General features: G+C 43.4%; 1 protein-coding gene across 3 annotated transcripts in view; it reads right to left on the bottom strand.

The window, feature by feature from the left end:
- The window catches only part of cadm1b (cell adhesion molecule 1b), a 118,590-nt gene that overhangs the window by 64,801 nt on the left and 36,411 nt on the right, over positions 1–17,378 (bottom strand). The window lies entirely within an intron of this gene.

A 17,378-nucleotide genomic window follows, 5' to 3' on the forward strand; every position in this document is an offset into this window, starting at 1 on the left:
ACATTAGTCCAGAGACCAGACCAGACTATGTGGAGGAACCAGAGACTGTCTGTGGTCCCCCAGAGGTCTAGATAGTAGCTCACATTAGTCCAGAGACCAGACCAGACTATGTGGAGGAACCAGAGACTGTCTGTGGTCCCCCAGAGGTCTAGATAGTAGCTCACATGAGTCCAGAGACCAGACCAGACTATGTGGAGGAACCAGAGACTGTCTGTGGTCCAAACAACAAGGTCTCTGCTGTATTTATGTCTAGATGACCTTATATGGAGTGTTGATGGAGCAGCTACAATGTTAGCGTAGCGTAGCACCCATCAACCAGACTCCATTCAGAAAACCAGCGTTTTAACAGTAGTTATCTTGTGGTCTTGCAGACAGACCTAACAAAGCATGACTCAGCACTTTTTACTGATCCTCATCATGATGGAGTTATTTCTGCATCCTTTTCATGTGGTTATGAACTCAGTAACAAAGCTTACGTGCTCGTAGAAAAAACACTACATGCTACGACGTGCTCCAGTCGGTATCACATGTGTGTCGTTGCCATGGTAATCACCCAGACACAAATACATCCAAAAGACTTTTTAAAAATATATAAAATGATGTAGAATAACTGCAGCATCATCACAGATGATATTCACTTCCATAAAAAAGTGAAGTGAATCATTTTCACTTTAAATTTAATTGGATTTAAATGAGATTCTCCATCAAAAACTGAGAATCCCTCAACCATCATCGTAGGTTTGTACGTGCACAGTAAATAGACAAGATACAACCTGAGTGGATGCATGTCAAACACACACACACACACACACACACACACACACACACACACACACACACACACACACACACACACACACACACACAGGTGAACCCAGAGGAAGGGACAGGTTATGACAGAAGTAAAGTGGTTATCTGAGATAAGGAATGTCTATCCTTCAACTGAAAATCTTATTTCTCACTCAACATTTTTATCTGTGGGCAACACCTGTCGCAATAACAACAAGTCAGACGGATACCGACACGCGAGGAGTATTCACTCGCCAATATCCTTTCAGATCCGGAGGGCAGCCCACGCTACGCTATCCCGCTTTAAAATCACACTCTGATGTGCATATTTTACTGGTTGTAAAGGACTGGAACTGCTGGCAGAACCGGGACATCGTCATCTAATCCCAACAATCCCTAATCTCAACGCTAAACAGCAGCGAGGGTGGAGGGGGACCTGCAGGTTGCTGGAGTGAATCCCCCCCATCGATCACGTCAGACCGGCCCTTCAGCCTGAGGACGTTTGGTGTTTGGACGAGCCTCACTAGAGCGAGCCCCGGTGTTTAAAGCCTGGAAGCCTGTGTTTATGTGGCTGCTGGCGGACTGGGTCCTGGACTACATGGGAAACCTGATCCCCCCCCCCCCCCCCCCGAGGGAAATGTTGATGGAGCGTTTGGCCTCCAGAAGCACGCTGGAGTTTGGTGTGTGTGGTTTGAAACGGGACACTTCCTGGCGATATAATGCCATGTTTTGGAGAATCCTTAAATGAACTGTTTAAATATAATAATAGTGCTGAGTTGTACGGGTTGTCGTGGTTACGCCGTCCTGCACAGTGACACGTCAGCTGCTCTCGTCTAGAAATGAGTCTACGCAACACTTTCCACGACAAAAGAGAGACAGCTTGATGAATGTGAAGTGGATTTACGCCTTGTGTTACCTGGAGAGGGGGCGGGGCTTCCCTCCACGTCTAGCAGACACACATCTGCTGGTTTACTACGGCTGGAGGAACCCAAAATGAACTATGTATCTATGATTTCATATCAATAACCAGATGAAAAGGCTGCTGAATTAACTCCATGATGACGGTGATCAGTAAAAAGTCATGCTTTTGTTTCAAGCTTGAACACTTGTATGTTAAAAGAAACTTCTTTCTGATTCTGATTAAAACATATTAAATACATTTTTTTTACAGATTTGAGTGCGGATGCTATTTTTTAATCCGACACCGAGTGAGTGATTCTATTTTTAACATTTATAATGAAGTCGTTGTTAGTGTGCTCGTCTCCAGTCGTGTGTGATGCATGTTTTTACATTTTTAATACGTTTTATAAAGACACCAAATGAATGGTGTCCCTCGCCGGTCGGCCCGGGGATGAACCGAGCGGGTGAACGGGGGCAGCAGCTGATTTACTGATCCCAGGTCTGCTGGTGGAGGAGAGCATTACGTCACTGCTGATCGATCACACAGTCTCACAGCAGAGTGGAGCTCCATCACACCGCTGCTGACAGCAGCGTTACCGCGACAACCGACTCAAATGGGCTCTGAAAAAAACACATTTGTTGGTTCTGAGTCCTTCACTGTAAACCGTCTTTGTCATGTTTCTGTTGATTGAAAGCTCTCTGATATAATAGATATAATATAGATATAATAACGTGATCGTGGTGAATTGTTGTGAATATCACGGTAGGCAAGTAACAAAAATAGAGCCTGATTTAAATAATAGAGGAAACAAAATATATTATTTATTAGTTCATTTATTCTTTATTTATGCCTCATCTTATTTAAGATGGTTTGTTCTTCACACAAAACATCTGTGTCTTATCTGGGATACAACACAGTGTTTCTTCATAAAATTAAGGTGTTACATTTTAAGAGTTTTAAGCATATTTTGAGGTTTGCACTGCAATTTGATTTATTTTCATCGTTATGTAGTTGCAATTGTAAATCGAAAGAAATTCAAATAAATAAAAAAATGCAGTATTATGCTGTTCAACAGTAACATTAAAGTGATGGTTCGGAGGTCATTTCCACCATGACATCCAGCCAAACACCCCTTCAGAAGCATTTTTAGTGATGGTCAGCGTTGGTCAAGATAGGGCGATCAGCCGAATGGCTTAGTACTAGTACTATAGTACATAGTGTATATCTGGTAAATTACCCCACTGATAATGCATGGAATGTTACCAAACTTCTGCAGTAGTACACATAGGGTCTGTACTCACAAAACCAGGCATTTGAAAGTTTGTAAGTACATCAGGAGTTTATTTAAAAGAACACTTGTTACGATTCTCGTTTCCACAAAGATGCTTTTGTCTTCTTTCTGCCTCCGTACAATGAAACATGGGACATTTGTCTTTATGAGGTCACATGACATGAACGGCCTCCTAAAACCACCGGAGCCTGAAACCTCCGGCCGCTTGGACAAATTGAGAACGTCACTCCGCGACACTTTAAACGAGATTGTTTCATAAGCGTGGAACATTTTAAAAACACGGAATCTTCACGTTCCCGTCACTTTGTTTCAAGTAATTTTCTGCTTTTATGTAAAACCTTTATGCCGCCGCCTCCCCTTGTAGAAGAGGTTTTTAAATCTCCATGGGACTACGCTGGTAAAGTAAAGGTTACATTTAATAAAAGGTTGAATAAAATGGAAAATAACCTTTCAACAGCCAACGTGAGACTCGTGTTTTACCTGTTTTCGTAAATCACCTGTGATGTGACGACATCAGAGACATTAAAACAGGGATGCCAGGGTTACGGCCCACGGGCCGGACCGGCCCGACTGTACGTCACATCCGGCCCGCGGGTGATAAGGGGAGAATATTTATCTATTTAAAAAAAATATATATATATACCGTAAATCCTCTAATACTGGCCTGTATTCTATTACCGGCCAGTCACATTGGCCGGAGAAAGTGTCGACAGGCAGCGTTATTTCCACCCTTCCCATTCATTCAGTCAGGTTTGCGTCGCAAAGATTTTGGCTGAGGCTATATTAAAGGATTTACGGTATGCCCTGCAATGCATTCGACTCACGGTGAGTGTGGACAGACGGTGCGCCGCGGCCCCCTGAGGTCTCACTTGAAAAAAATCTGGCCCCCTGTCCAATTTCACCCTGGCATCCCTGCTTTAAAAGGTTTGTGCAAAAAAAAAAAAGAATTCTTGACTACTGATTTGAATCATCAACATTTTATGCAATGTGTTTTAATTGTGAGGGTCCGCAGGTTACTATGGTATTACTATACTATTACTATGGTAATTATGGTATAATAACACATATTCCTATTATATGTGACGTGCGTTTTTCTCTCTGGGATCCAACCAACACAACTGTGATCTACCCGGCAACAGCAGAGTTCCGGTGCGCTATAGGCCCCGCATACCAACACACGCTTATCAACACAAATGCTAATGTGACCTTTTATAATAAAAAAATAATAAAAATATGAATGAGATTCAAATACCATTGCTGGCAGACGTGGAAGAGTATTCTCTCACTCCGTTTGAGAAAAGACGGACGTGTCACTTACGATACAGGAAGACAAATGTGGAGATGAGTGGCGATACGAGCTCACGCAAACCGCTCAACCTCCAAAGACTGCAGTTCCGAAAATGGCCACATGAGTCTCAAAGAGCAAGTCAATCCCCATAGACCTCCATTTAAAATACAGCAGAAATAAACAGTTAAAAGCCTGGTTTCTACAGCTAATATCCCTGTTCATTACAAGTGAATTTTTATATTACTCACATGTTTAAATTAAATTAATTGTAAGGTTGCGACTCCTCTCTGGTTGTATAGAAGTCTATGAGAAAATGGTCCTACTTCTCTCTGCTGGCCACCAGGGGGCGACTCCTCTCTGGTTGTATAGAAGTCTAAGAGAAAATGGTCCTACTTCTCTCTGCTGGCCACCAGGGGGCGACTCCTCTCTGGTTGTATAGAAGTCTATGAGAAAATGGTCCTACTTCTCTCTGCTGGCCACCAGGGGGCGACTCCTCTCTGGTTGTATAGAAGTCTATGAGAAAATGGTCCTACTTCTCTCTGCTGGCCACCAGGGGGCGACTCCTCTCTGGTTGTATAGAAGTCTATGAGAAAATGGTCCTACTTCTCTCTGCTGGCCACCAGGGGGCGACTCCTCTCTGGTTGTATAGAAGTCTATGAGAAAATGGTCCTACTTCTCTCTGCTGGCCACCAGGGGGTGACTCCTCTCTGGTTGTATAGAAGTCTATGAGAAAATGGTCCTACTTCTCTCTGCTGGCCACCAGGGGGCGACTCCTCTCTGGTTGTATAGAAGTCTATGAGAAAATGGTCCTACTTCTCTCTGCTGGCCACCAGGGGGCGACTCCTCTCTGGTTGTATAGAAGTCTAAGAGAAAATGGTCCTACTTCTCTCTGCTGGCCACCAGGGGGCGACTCCTCTCTGGTTGTATAGAAGTCTATGAGAAAATGGTCCTACTTCTCTCTGCTGGCCACCAGGGGTGACTCCTCTCTGGTTGTATAGAAGTCTATGAGAAAATGGTCCTACTTCTCTCTGCTGGCCACCAGGGGGCGACTCCTCTCTGGTTGTATAGAAGTCTATGAGAAAATGGTCCTACTTGATTGACAAGTCGCTACCACGCTACCAATGCTAGTTAGCTACTAAGATGACTTTAACACTTGACCTTGAGTCATGATGCTAACTTTGTTGAGTCGACAAACCAACTCCACTTCTTATATACAGTCTGTGGTTTAATTACATGTTTTCTGATCTGAGCTGCCCACAAACAAACTCAGTGGGTTGTCTTACTTCACAGTTTGTGGGCTTGGCAGCACACCAGATGACATAATCACTGCCTGATGGGTTCACAAGCTGAAAAAGTGAGTTTTTTCCCTGATACGTCGTCTCTCAGATCACTTCTACGCAGCCTTGCTACTACATATATCTATATAACAACCCCCTACACATCACTTTTCATGAGCTCGTCAAACGTTGTGCATGTGAAATCTTATTCTGCACATTTGCTGCTCGCCGGCAGGACACGACGCAGCCTTCAGATGCTGTATGGAGTACAATACATCTGAAGTGCAGCGAAGTAAAACATGAAGTTTTATGAATAATGGAGTCTGTTCAAATAAATCAGAAATGTACTGCAATGCTGGGATACTTTACACCTCTCTATATATGATATGGCATTTAGAACCATAGAAGTCCTAACAACGGACTTCTATGGTTCTAAATGTTCTAACTGTAATTGAGATATGTTTTGGGAGCAGCCGGTCACATTTCTAATTAGCTACACAGCTGCAGTGCAGCCCAGATAAAGGAGTCCCTTCAATTATCCCTAATCAGCAGTTAGAACACAAAGGCGGTCTGATAAGGAGTATTCCTGAGACGTTCCGGTGATGACAGGCTGTGTGTTTGCAGTATGCTATGTGCTTATTAACACTAATCTATGGACTTCCTGAGGACATATGACGGGTGCCTCATTTGGCATATGGCACCCTGAAAACACATTCAGTTTGGTGGTGGTGGTGGGGGGGTATTTGCTTCCACTCAAATAACAATCATCCAGAACCCACAGCTGACAGTAAAACTGCTCATTTTCTGCTGTTTTATATGTCCACAAATGAAAACGCCACGTGCTCATCTCACAAGGTTGCTGCCTCTTGTTTTGCCTCAGGCGAACTCTTTTGCATCCCATCCAGGCTGCAGACGCGAGCCCAGTTATCCAGATTGAGGTGAGAGAAGGGTTGGTCTCCTGCCTCCAGCACCATCTGCTCCAAAAGGGCCACTTTTAGACATGCTGAACAGACAATACTGTACTCGCGATGCACAGACGGTGATTATCAAAGCCATGACATCATCAACGCAGACGGATGGGGGGGCAGAGGGACTATTAACTGTTTCAGAGATAAGTGACCCCGGATCAACGTTAATACTGCTGTGTCAGCTTGTCCTACAATCTGATCTGAGTCGGGACTCTCATTAGGATCTTGACTCACCTATCTTCATCGACCCTTCAATATATATACATATTATACTATACTTTTCTCGTTTGTCATTATGCAATGACTCATCCGAAGTGTAAATATCAATCGTTATGCTGACGACTCTCAACTAATTGCTCATTGTGAAGACCCTAAAAATAATTAAAAATAATTTAAAGAGGACCTATTATTCTCCTTTTCTGCTACATACTTGTATTTCAGTTTTCTTCTAGAACTCCATTCTCCAAAACACTCTTTTTGACCCTCCCTCCCAAAAAACCCAGTCTGCTCTTATTGGTGAATGGTTTGTATATTACTGTCTGACTGTATATTATGCAAATGCATATGTGGTGACATCACTGCTCTACGAAAGAAGAGGCACGATTTCAATTGAAGCGTTCTGTGGGGGAGGGGAACCCCCGGTGATTTTAGGCTTTGCAACTCTGGTTTTAGGAGGGTTTTTTAACAATTTGTTGGAAATCACTTAGTTTTTATTATTGTTATTATTATGTGGAAAGTACACACCATTGTTTCCATATTAATAAATACTGAAATACCCAGGGTGTGTTTTAAAGCCTCAACCTCATTTTAACTCAAGCAAAAACAACTGGCGCCTGTAGACAGAGAGAGAGAGAGAGAGAGAGAGAGAGAGAGAGAGAGGAAGGGGGGGCCTGGAGATACTGAATCAGAGCAGCGGTGCAACCTTTGAACCCAGCAACCGGAGAAACCCGGCCTCAGAGGGAGAGGGGGGGATGTAGGCTGAGAGGGGGAGCAGGGCTGCAGTAAATGGGACCCAGGTGGGAGTTTCCGTGTCAGTTGGCTCATCTTACGGCCTCCCTGATGGACCGCGGTGACGTCCTCCAGGGTCCAGATGGGATTCAGTGGTCAGCTCGGTGACAGCTGGTGAAGGGTGGTCAGGCCTCATGCATAATGGAGGCTCAGCGGACCACACCACACCACAACCTGACTTCTGCACTGATGTGGAAGTAGCTCCATCACGGTGTCAATACTGCAGGGCTGCTGGAATATCAACTGCTGCTAACGGACTGCACCCCGCTACGAGCAGCGTTTTATAGGACTGTGATGGATGGATTGTTGTAAAAGCCGGACAGAGCAAAGTGTTCGCTGATGCTTGATTGAATCAGTTTCAACAAAATCTCTGGTTCATCGCAATTTGTGTGTCATTTTCATAGTTTTTAACAGCATTTCCATCAGTATTGACAACATTATACCCAATTAAGCCACTACTGAGGTCTGGGACCATCGCAATGGAGGGCAACATGAGTCAGAATATCTCGTAAACGAGCCAACTGGTTATTAGTTTGGAGGTACAACTGAAAAAATGGTTGCTTCCTCACTGCCTGTATGTCGGGGCAAAGGAGAGCCCGAAGTCAGACTGTGAACTTTAAACCTGCAATAACTGTGTTGGGTTTGTTTTTTTTGGAAACTGTGGACTGTGCATATTTACACATCCAGCAGATACAGAGCAGCATTAGGATTTGTGTTTGTGAACACATGATAAGTCTGCAAATATATATAGTCAGATGACTCATTTTTATATTAATAATCAATACAGCAGCTTCAATCATAGTATTTTAATTTACGCAATATCTTATCCAAAGTGTAAATATCAATCGTTATGCAGACGACACTCAACAATTCGCTGATTGTGATGATCCTTATCATGTATGAAAATCTATGGACATGTTATTATTATTTTATTGTGCATCCTTATATTACTAGAACACGTTTACATGCTTTAATGTAAAAAGTAAATGCTTTATTTGATTGGTGTTTGTCAGAAATGTTAATATTGTTAACATGTTAATATTTATTATAGGAGCTTCAAAATGTAGGTTGCACTGCACAAACCTGCTCTATGTGTTTTACCTTTGTTATGTATCTTGTAGTTTATTTGATTCAAGCCTGTGTGAGTTTGTCCTGACTGCAACTTTTCCAACAGACATATTTGGGTAATAATTAACATATATTCTCTTTCTCCATCCAGGGATTTTGTTTAAAACTGATGAGCTGGTGGCTCATGCTCCTCGTGTGTTGGACCTCCTCAACAACTTCCTGGGTGAATTATTATGACCACCGTGAACAAGTGCCAAACCAGCGAAAATAAGACCAAGGTTGCATGAAACAATCATTCCCGTTCAGAAACCCGACTGGATGGACAGCTTTTCCAGGCCTCCGAGCCGCTGCCTGTCACCGTGTTGAGGAATCAACGCGAGCAGCCATTCTGTTGTGAGCGGACACACACTGCAGTACATCACCTCAATCAGTCATCCCGGCCCTGGTAGGCAGCCGCCAAGACCCGACCCCCCCCCCCCATCTCCAACACAGCGGTCCAGAAAGTGCTTACCTAGGAGAAAGAGACAGAGAGGACATTAAATCAGCGAGCATAATATTCCGGTGAACAGGACTCGCTTTCACAGATTAGCCAATCTCTCCTCTGCACAGTGTCGGACGCCCACTTTAACCCTCGCTGGCTGCAGTGGAGATGGAGGGAGAGGTTCGTCTTGTGTGCTTTAATGTGAGCTCCACTGTAAGAAAGTCCGTAAACACATGGGCCGACATACCGCCTTAATATGGACGAATAGTCTCTGTCGATATTTCACAGGGGTTTTAATTGTGTATTGAATCGTGGGAGCAAGAATCTCCGCTAGCAGAATCCTCCCTCACACCTCTGTGGTCAAAGTAAAAAATGAATAATTCTCTAAAATGACTGACAGACAGACAGGCAGGCAGACAGACAGACAGACAGACACTTTATTGATCCCGATGGAAATTCAATGGAAATAAATTCCTTATTTATGTTAATGCGTTACGTACGCTCTGTATCTTGACCCTTTTTTCGGCAAGATTGATGATGTCATTTATTTTTTTGACAGAAGTGAATAGTGCAGTTCATAAACTGTGACAAATAATTTAAAAATGAGTCAGCAAAATATTATCTGGTAACGTCAACGCAAACGATACAGAGCTAAACTCCTTAATGTAAATTATTTTAGAGAATCATTCATTTTTTCATAGAACTTTGAGATTTGTAACAAATGAAAAGTGCGTTACAAAAAATTATATTAGATGTATTACTGTAAATACAGAAAAAAAAATTGCCATCTTCGATACTGTCAACTCGCAATACAATACAAATCGAATCGAAGTATCGTGATACAATCAAATCATAAAAACATCATATGGTCCCACCGCTAATGTAAACACAGCCAATAACGGAAACAATTAAACCAGGAAAAATTCCAATATTTCCCGAACATATTCCCAGAGCCGAAGCTGCAGCCAAGAGAGGAGGATGAAACTGGAAGAAGAAGCCGATTGTGGGACTCTGTGCTTCCCTGAGCTCCGCTTTCAGTCCACATCCCGACTGAAGTGTTTTCCAGCTCGGCTCCATCAAAAGAACGAGGACGTCTTCCGATGCTGGACGTCACATCACACAGCCTGATTCTCCACACTCTCCTTTCTCTGCTTGTTTGTGTCCCGATTTTAAGTCCGACAACCCTCGCCGACCCCCGAGCATCCAAAACAAACACGGCTTAATGATCACCAGCAGGAAGGATGCTCTACCGCCGAGATGCATCAATGAACGGGATCTGGATCAATCAGAAACCTGCTCGTTGACTCAGCAACGACGCTCAAGCAGAGCTCAAGTGTTGGGCTTAAATGAACGTTTCACACGTGAATCCTTCTCCAAAGCATTCCTCCGTAGTGAACAAAACAGATTATTGGAAATGATAGAATCCTCCGCTGCTCTGGAGTTGTTTATATCGCCGTCAAAGAATTCAAGGTTACACCTTGTCATTTATGTAGAAATGTTCATTTTGTGGCTGAGCTTTTCCCTTCAGAGACAAGAATGAATGTATGTTCCCATCTGAAGTCATACATTCTGCAAAATGTTGATAATCCCCCTTTAGCATTAATTAATTAATCAAACACACCATAATGTAGTTATACGCAGATATGAGGACATTTTTGAGTGTTTGAGTGCAATTAACACATACATTATATTACTGTTATATTGTATTAAATTGTCATTCATAAGTTGAATCACTTCCAGAGGTAAAAGTGTCTTAATATGTAGTAATACCACAGTGTACAAATACTAGTAAAAGTTCTGTATTACCTCAGTATCATAATATACTCAAAGTACTAATCAGCCCTGCAGAATGTCCCATTTCAGACTGTATGATATGAATATAATGATGTGTTTATGACTTTAATGCTGCAGCTGATTATGGTGGAGTTACTTTTAATTCATTTCTGTCCTGCTGTGTAGCGTTCTCCCACAGATCAATACATTCATTTGCTTATAATAATAATATTTTGAACTAAGTATCCAAAAAAAACCCCACAATATATCCCTCTATGAAAGTTAGTGGGAGTATAAAGTAGCATTAAATGGAAATACGCAAGTAAAAATGTGTATTTAAGGACATTTATGCACTTAAGTTACGTCCCACCGCTGGGTTTTATTCATAAACTGCTGCTTATTATTTATTAATGCTTATAAATGCCCCCCCATTCACTTCAATAGAAGTAGCATTTGCTGCTTCTAGCTTCTCCAGCTTTTCACGTATCCAAAAACACGAGGTATCTATCCTGCGGTAATTTCCTGTCCACGAGGCAGGAAGTCATCTCTCCAGGGTTTCCGATGTTGGCTGCAGATTCTGGTGAAATACAGTAGAGATAATGAGCTAATGTGCTAATGACGGCTAATGGGAAGGATCGATGGGATCATTAGAACAAGCTTTCACTTTAATAACTCTGGAAATGAACACAACTGCTTTATGGTCCTTTTGATAATATGATAATATGCATCAGTGTCATAACATACCTTTAAGTGTTTTTGTTTTAAAAGTTTTGCTAATTAAGAAACACGAATCATAAGAGATAAGTCCTAATTATGATATAATAAAGTGAAATTTATAATTAGCATACAGCAAGTATCAATTAGTTGTTAAGAATTCTTAATTTTAAAGTAAAATGTTTGACGTACTGATGAATTGTTTTGCCATCGAAGTCATGATTTTATTATTTTAATTATCGTGCAGTACTTTATTTTCCTGGTTGAAATTTACTGGTTATTTTAATCAAACATTTAAAAAAATATCTGTCCAATATAAAATGATATGGTGTGTTGGACTGTTTTGTCCATAATACAGCTAATAGTTAATTTCCTTATGAGGCTGCATTATAGTCACGTCTTCATAATTATCTATAAATACCAGAATAGATAATAAAACCAACGTATTCTTCATAAATGAATGCAGCTGTGTGTATTTACTAATCGCACTAATGTCCTCAGATCGATGTGACGATGGCTTCTTTGTTATCCACGTGATCAGTTTCATCTCCAGATAAACGTTGAATATTGAATTAAAGACGAGTGATTCAGAATAATTAGAGTTATTAAATAATGAACCTTTAAGCCTGAAGCTATTCCTTTAGGTGAAACCTTTTTGTGTGAAAACGCACAAACGCATCTCGACAAACTGACGACCAGAAAAAAAAAAGGTGCTTGTTGGGTTTTTACCAGCAGTTTTGCCAAAAAAAACAGAAAGCAACAAGCCTGGGAACGCGAGTGACACTGCCCTCAGTCTTCAAGTGGGTTGTCAATCCAGAGCACACTTACAATCTGCTCCCGTGTCAAAAAAACAAAAGACATGAAAAGAGAAATAACAATCCAAAGCTGCATAATTTCCCAGGGAGACGGGGGGGGGGGGGGGGGGGGGGGTGATGTGTGTGTGTTCGAGCCACCGTGCAGCGTTTTTTAAAAAGCAGCTTCGTTATTACAGGTTTCTTTTCCCAAAGAGGCTCAGTGTCAAGCCTTTAATGCACAGGGTTTCCTGGGCTTCAGCCAGGGGCCTCGACCAATCAGGGGTCATCCATTCATCCATTGTCTACCGTTTATCCTGTATATTCAGGGTTGCGGGGGGCCGATCCCAGCTGTCATTTACAGGGTACACCCTGGACAGGACGCCAGTCAGAAGGAATCTGAACCCGACCCGGGAATCAAACCTGGGACCCTCTCGCTGTGAGGCGACAGTGCTACCCACTACACCACCGTGCAGCCCCTCTTAGTCATAATCATAATAATTAATAATAATTATAATGATGATAGACGTCCGTATTCATGGACTCTGGAGGTACTACCAAATCATTGAGCACATCGCTCTACAGTGCCATCTGGTGGTGGAGGTACGGAAACACGTTAACATCTCCATAGCCCGGGGCCTCAAGTGCTATTAAGGCGCCCCTGCTCCTTAGCTGTACCAGCAAACCGCCACCGCTCAAGACGGCGAGACATCAGCCGCCTCGGCGACGTGCCACGCCGACGATGAGGCGGTTTTTACAGTTAAAAAATTCAACATCTTCCAACAATGAAGTTTCGACCGCATCAATTATCAATTACACTTAATGGTGGAGAAGAAATTGAATAAAAAAAAAAGAAAAGAGGAGTCTGGCTGACCACCGGATACGAAGAGATATTGTTCTTGGCAGCGGCGTTCCATTCATTCATCATTGACGTAAAGGTAATAGGACTTCAGAGCGGCGCTAATGACCGACGACAGCCTCTCTGTAAAATAGATGAAAGGTGTGCCATTATGGGATGGACTCATGAGAGGAGAGGCCATGCGGCTAATGACTCATTAGAGACATCTATAGCCAGACAGGCTGGGAGCCAAAAGGCCAGGAGTCCTTTTTTTTAAACACTCAATACCCCAGCTGACACTAATTGTAGCCGTCAGGATAGCATGGATTTTCATCGGGATAATAACAGTCTGCTCCCCTGACACGTCTTGGCCCCACAACTGGCAGTTCCCAGGTCTGCTAGCCGCAAAGCGCTGCCGCAAAGCACTTCCACGGCGTCGCCCGGAGTCCATGAACGCCTCGTGGTCGCCGTAGCAACACAGCCTCATTTTAAGTCTGATAAGACACAACAATGGCGCCGCATTCGGGCTACTGTAGGGGAAAAAACGGAGCCGCCAGAGGGGGGCGATATTCAGAGAGAAAAAGTGTCAAATTTGCGAGTTTATTATGATGCTCACAATCGGCATTCATGCCAGCTAACTTCCCATGAATGTACGTTTATTTTTGTAATTAATACATCACAGCATGTGACAACGCCTCGTGAAGGTAGCGTTCACTTGTTGCCATAGCAACGGCAAAACATCCAGTGTTAACGGAATCAAACAACTTGTTTATATCGGCCATGACGAGCGTTTTTCTCTGAATATTGCCCCCCTCTGGCGGCCCTGTTTTTTTTCTACAGAGGGACCTTTAAAAGAATCAGACTGCACCCGGACCCCCTCCTGGAGAGTCATTTTCAATATTCCTGTTGCATCATTGGAGAACACCGGCAGTGTTTGAAGCAGACACCATCCCTCATTTGGACGGGGGGGGTTTATGGTCGAGGCGAACTCCCTGTCAACGTGCTAATGTGATTCAGTTCCAAAACCAGTCGGAGGAAATGAGAAAAGCTACTCGTTCCCGGCCTCGCAGCACTCAGACATGATACACATGGGGCTTACCGCTGCTAGCAGGAGGGGGGGGGGTACAAAAACCTTTCATGATACATTGACATAAGAGGAACGCCAGCGACCAGCAGCAGCAGGAGATCCTTGATGCTAGATTTGAATGTTGGAGTAGAAGATCGTTGGCAGTTCATTACACTTCAGACTTAAGAACGAGAGGATTTTACAGAAATAATAGTCTGAGGTTTCCTTTTTCTTTTCACATCCTTATAATACGTTCTTACAGAAAGAATATACTTAATAACTGCAGGGAGAACGGTGAGGGGGAGGGGCTTAAAGATAATACAAAGTCAGAGTCAAATGAGGTGACAACATTTACGACGTGGTGACTTTAACTGCAGATCTGTGTTTCTATAAAAGATAACAGAACATTCCTCTTGTCTCATAATGTTTATTAAAGAGGACCGATGATGCTTTTCTGCTTCTTCCCTCTAACTTTAGTGTTTTTATAGTTTTTGGTTCTAGCCTAAAGTCCAAAGACAGAAAGTGATGATGTCATCAAGTAACTCATTAGCATATTATCTGTCCAGCCGCCCTCAAACAAAGCTAGTAAAATGGTAATGGAAAGTGTGATGTCATTCAATAATAAGCATTCGATAAAAGTTAGGTGACACCCAAAAAAGACTAAACAACAACAACAGCTCCGAGATAATCGCAGGGATAATAAAGGCGTGTCGAGGAATTCCTCCGCCAAAACGAAGGAAGCTTTCTATGAACGCCCAAAGCGGCGAATGAGAATCACGCCACCTCGCCGGCCGTCTCAATGAGAGGAAACAAATCCATAACCACTGGCTTTAAAAGGCCACTGAAGCAACAAACCTTTTAAAAAGACCAAAGGAGCTGTACGCCAGGAAGCAAAGGTCAATCTAATATGGACTCCTTTAATGATCGTTTCACTCTTTGACTAATTCGGGAGGTGAAACAGAAAGAAGGGAGGGGAGGGAGAAACCGGTCGGCTGCTCTCCCACATAGAGGAGCTGCCGATCGGAGATCTCCCTCCGACCTCTTCCACTAACCTTAAAAGGCCTTTTAAGGTAATCGTCATAAATATTTCACGTAACGATGGCCGGGGCAGGGCTAGCCTCGCGTCTGCTATTACCGAGCTAATCTAACCTCCACCATGAGAATTTCTAGATTTAATTTAGGCATTTTGTGGAGGATGAGGCCGGGGCGGAGACAGGGGCCATCCATCTTCTCTTAACAGTCCTAATCTTTATAGAGGCTCCAGACTTCAGGTAGTGCATGTGATGGATAGCAGCCCCGGCCGAGGACGGTCCATTAGCAAGGAGGAGAGAAAACCCACAGAGCCTAGAAAGTCTTAAGTACAATAGAGCTCCCGTACACCACATTACCGCGGGGAAAAAAACAATGTTTGGGAACAAACGTCCACCCCGGTTAACCATCAGCTCCTCATGTTATTGAACTCCGAGGCTGCGAGAGTTTCGGAGCTCGGCAACCATTAAAGTAAAAGTAAGTCTGGGCTTCGGCGGCGGTGGGAGGATTATTCTGACATCGGGGGGCCAACAAGAACGGGAGGCGACGAAAGTGTGATCCACTTTAAACTTCAATCTGATGCTTCAAAAACAGAACGATCCGAGACGTGTATATGTAATAGCAAAATAACAAAAACAGTCTCCACGGTGACAGAGCTTTGATTGACAGCGTGACAGTCGCTGTTTGATATCATAAAAGCCAAACGTCTACGTTTTGGGTTTCAAAAAGATGTGTAGGTGTTTGTTTAGAAAAAAAAGAAGATATTTTCTGCCTAGAGGACCTAACAGTAAGATGTTTACCGTTAAATCTGGATCCGTTAGAATAAAAACCCCTGTGACGTTAAAATCGTGCCCAGCTGTGAGGTTTATCAATAACAACGCAGCTTCTCTCGGTCACTTTCAACCACACACACGACGAGCAAAGTGGCAAAAGTCAGCATTTATAAATGTTTTTTCTTCTTCTTCTTTCATAAAAGCCAAATGTCTGCATTTTGGATTTCAAAAAGAAGTGTAGGTGTTTAAAACAAACGATATTTTCTGCATAGAGGACCTAAACGTGAAGGGTTTTTAGATGTTTACGTTTATATTCGTTATAAAAAAAACCTGTGAGCGTTAAAATCGTGCCCCAACTGTAAGGTGTTATTTATTCATGACGGATGATAATTTCCAGAAGTCTCCGTGACCTCGGGGGCGGCGTGGAGCGACGTCTTATTGGTTCCATAAACAAGAAAAACAAACTTTGCTAGTTAATCAGTTCAAGTAAGAAGTGATGCGCTGCGTCTTCCTGCCGTGATGTCCAATTAAGAGTCGGTTTATCAGCAGCTCGTCTTCCAGGTACCGACTGCCGCCGCCGCCACTTTTATCTGCGCTGACAGCAGGACGCCGGTTCAAAACAAAAAACATGGATTATATAGAAAGTAAAGAGGCTCATATTTGCAAAAAAAGACTTTGTTAAATCATTGTGAGCAAACAAACCGCTGTTTATCACACATTGTTATTGTAAGCTTCAGTGCGTTTCCACGCAGTAAATAAAGGAGATAAAACACAGTAATCCATCACGAATCATCTCAGACCTCCTGTCATCTCACGCAGCGTGCTAGCCTGCCACGGCTTTAATTACGTTATTCTGGAACCGCCGACTACGAAGAAAGGAATCAACACGGAGGGAAAATACAAGGAGAAGAAGAAGAAGAAGAAGAAGAAGAGGAGGAGTGTGAAGTGTGGGGAGTTTCTATGGAGACCTGAAGTGTCTGGATTTATCCCAATAATTTGTTCTCCTCTGTGATCGTCTCTTTTTCATCTCTCTCCCCCTCCCTCCCTCTCTCTCTCTCTCCCCCTCTCTCTCTCCTTCCCCCCTCTCTCTCTCCCCTCTCCCCCCTCTCTCTCTCCCTCCCTCCCCTCCCTCCCTCTCTCCCCCTCCCTCCCTCTCCCTCCCTCCCTCTCTCTCCCCCCCTCCCTCTCTCTCCCTCCCTCTCCCTCCCCTCCCTCTCCCTCTCCCCCCCTCTCTCTCTCCCTCCCTCTCTCTCCCTCCCTCTCTCCCTCCCTCTCTCTCTCTCCCTCTCTTTCTCCCCTCTCTCCCCCCTCTCTCTCTCCCCT

This window comes from Eutrigla gurnardus, assembly GCF_963514095.1.
Source record: "Eutrigla gurnardus genome assembly, chromosome: 10".
NCBI classification, from domain to species: Eukaryota; Metazoa; Chordata; class Actinopteri; order Perciformes; family Triglidae; genus Eutrigla; species Eutrigla gurnardus.